We start from the raw sequence: 3,642 nt of genomic DNA, 5'->3' as shown, positions 1-3,642 counted from the left end.
CAGCTGCTGTGGTGGTGGTTGAGTCTCTTGGCCTGGCGATGTCCTGCCGTGTCACTTACTAGGGGTGGGAGACTGGTTCTGGGCAATGCTCTGGCTTGGTACAGAACAGCAGAATTGATGCTGGTCCCTCCTGTCGCAGAAGACAGAGTCCATCTCTGCCCTCCTTCCCCAAACCCCTGTGCAGGCATTCAGTATCTCGCCTTCCTTCTCCTGGGGCTCTCGGTCCTCCTCCTGCCCAGCGCTCCTTGTTCCTTAAGGCTCCAACTGGATCATTTCCTTCCTCAAGGACATGATGGGCTCCCTACTGATTCTCAAAGTTTGCTATTGATTGTTTGCTCATTGTGGTTTCTGTACACTTACTAGCAACAGTCTTAAGTGCCAGAGGTCTGAACAAATCATGTGCAGAGTAGGGAAAAACGACAGTGAAAGACCTGGACGTTGAGGCAGCACAGTGCACTGCAGGGGTCCTCAGTGTCCTAGAGCATCTATTATAGCTGGCTTCCCAGTCTTGTCCAGGCTGCTGGTCCACTCTGTCCCTGGTGCAGGTCAGCCCCTGACCCTAGACTCCAGGCAGGGCCTGGGCCGTGCAGAGCGGGAGGGACCATTTCTTCCCCGCCCCTGCACCTGCTGATGGAGCAGAGACCGCCGGCTCCAAGTGGCTTTGCAGGATGGAGAATTCTATTCTTCCCTGACACATTGGGTTCCAAAGGGTTTGGAGGCTGAGATAAAGTTCCCTAGGTCATTTATTCATTCAACAAACACTGAAAACAGCAGTGCCTGTTTCCTGCCAGTTCCTGGACTGGACAAGGAGGGTCGAGTTGTAGAACTGGCTATCAGATAGTAATACTTTTATTAATAATTATTAATAACCCTCCACATGGGACCTGCAAGTTTCCAAGACCCCAGCTCCTTGGGCTGCCTGTCCTCATATATCCAAATCAACTAAACTGCACCCCATCCCACCTCTTGGCCCTGCTCGTTCTTAATGCCCTCTCTCAATTCTGCGCTTCCATTCTGAGTCCCCCACCCCAGGGCACCCCCAGGACAGGGATGTGCCATCAAACAGACTTCACCGCATATTTGAGAAGAACAGTAAAAAAGGTGGAGGTGTTTAAATGTCGTCTTTGGGCACCCCTTCCTCAAGCAATGACTGCCCACCTCCCCTTGGGCCTCAGCCTGCTGTCCTGTGTCGCAAAGCCTATATATATACATCTCTTCACTTTCCCACTTGCCCTGCCTGGGAGGGGAGCAGTGGGCACTATTTCCTTTTTCCGTCTCCTTTACATCATGCCCACGGTCTGGCCTGGGTGTGGGGAGAGCGTGTGTGTACATTGCATGCGCGACTCACTGCATCTCCTACTAAGACCTCTGCCAAGTTATTTTCTAAACGTATGAGCCATCTTCTCTCAGATTGTGCCGCACTCTCAATGTGCAGCCAGCTTCTGTTTTAAATAGCATTTTTTGCCTCGCTTGCCTTGGGGTTGTGCTTGGGATATGTTTTCATAGCCAGAATAAAGACCCTGACTTCTATTCTGCTCTCTGCTCTCAGGGAGGTTGTGGCCAGAGGGAGCAGACAAATGACAGAGTGGTATCAATGACAGAGAACTGTGTGGGCTGTGCGGCAACACGGCACCTAACCTGCGCAGCGTCTGGGTCATGGAAGTGCCGGAGGGTGGTCGATCTGTGTCTGGAAGGACAAATTCAAGTCAGTCTCTCATGCGGGGAAGGGATGTCAGTAGAGGATGTGAAGTGCCAGCAGGTGCAGGAGGGAGGGGCTGAAATGCGGAGCGGCAGGGCTGCCCACAAGGGAGAGGGTGCCTCTGAGGGACTGCAGAAAAGACGAAGATGCAGAGGGCTGGGGGCCTGAGGTCTGACCATGGAGCAGAGGTGAGGGTTGATGACTGTGTAGGATGGGTGGGGAGGAGGGGCTGGTAAAAGGCAGAACTAGCAGCACCTGGGCGGCATGCCCCTGCCTCACCTTGCTCTCCTACAGGGGAGCCTGGGGATGAGGCTGTACTCTGGGTGGGCCATCTACGGCGGAAGGGACAGTAGTCCCAGAGTTGGGCCTTGAGGTGGGCCATCTCAGGCTTCCTCCCAGGTCAGGCACTGCTGGTGCACAGGCGCCCTACAGCATCTGGGAGAAAGGGTTTTTTAAATGGGTCTGCAGGTACCGACCGCACAGAGGAGCCCCGGGACCAGGACCATGCTCCCTCCGCTGAGGCGCCCTCTCCCTCACCCCTATCACCCTCATCCTCTGCCCCTTCTCTCCAGCCTGGCAGAAGAGAACGGAGGCTGGGCTGCCTCAGGAGGTGGTGAGCCCCTGGCACCTGGAGCTGAATGAGTGGGGAGCCTAGAGGGGCTTAGAAACTGCTTTGGGCCCACAGGCCCTAAAGCTGTTGGAGCTGGAGGCTCCCATTCTGCAGACTCTGCCTGGCCTTGGGACCAGCCTTCACCTGGCTTTCTCCCTTCCTCCCACCCCCAACACCACTGCGCCTCCCCAGTACATTAGTCACGCCCACTCGTGGCGTGCACATGTGCAAGGATGGATTTGCCCCAGTGCAGGTCCTCGGCAGGTCCACCCCACACCTGCTCTCCTTCAAGGCTGGGGGAGGCACTTGAGTCCGTTGTGTTCTCATAACTTCAGGTCATGCCTCTCGGGCACCTCCTGCCACATGACAGCAGGTATCTGTCTGGCTTCCTGCCACCCTGGGTGCTCCTGGAGGGCAGATGTTTCCTTGTGCAGTCTGGCAGGAGGCATGGCATTCAGGGGCTCACTGCAAGTAGGAGGACTCTGCTTTTGGGGTGCTCATTGAGGCTGGCTAGTACTGCTACCCTGCTCTGAAAGTCAAGCAACATTTAGAAGATTTTTAACAGTGCAAGTCACCACTACACACACCTCCCACCACCAGAACGGCTGCATTTAGGGATGGGCAACGTCGTGTTGTGGGGAGATGTCACTAGGCTGTTGGAGGGAGTGAGAATTGATAGGAGCTCTTTGGAAACTTACTTGGAAATACCTACTAACACTAAACATATACCTACCCTATGATCCAAGGAGAATGAGAGCATATATCTGCTGAATGGTGTGTATAAGAATGCATGTAACAGCTTTATTCATCAGAGCTCAAACACAGAAACTGCCCGAATGTCCTTCGCCGTGAGAATAGGTAAATGAATTGTGGTGTGGTATATTCACACAGTGAAACACTACTCAGCAACAAAAAAGGACGAGCTACGGACACAGGTATAACAGAGATGAACATCATGGGCATATATATGAAGCACAAGAAGCCAGACACGACGAAGCCAACAATCCATGATTCCATTTGTAGGAAGTTCAGGAACAGGCAAAACTAATTGACGATAATAGAAAGCCAGTGGGTTCCTCGGGCTGAGGGTGTGATATTGACGAGGCATGGACACAAAAAACCTGGGATGTGGAAATGTTTTCTGGATTGATGTGGGTGGTGATTAGAAGGGTGAACATATATGTAAATAAATCATCAAGCTATGCACTTAGATGAGTGCACACTGTGTATGTTATTCCTCAATAAGAAAGTTAAAGGGAAGAAAAATGCTTATAAAAGGGCTTCTGAGTTTCTAATTAGTTCCTTCAAATCTCACTGCAGCTTTTTCAGCAAA

Source organism: Macaca nemestrina, chromosome 13 (genome assembly GCF_043159975.1).
Source record: "Macaca nemestrina isolate mMacNem1 chromosome 13, mMacNem.hap1, whole genome shotgun sequence".
In the NCBI taxonomy this organism is placed as follows: domain Eukaryota; kingdom Metazoa; phylum Chordata; class Mammalia; order Primates; family Cercopithecidae; genus Macaca; species Macaca nemestrina.
This window is presented reverse-complemented; position numbering follows the sequence as displayed.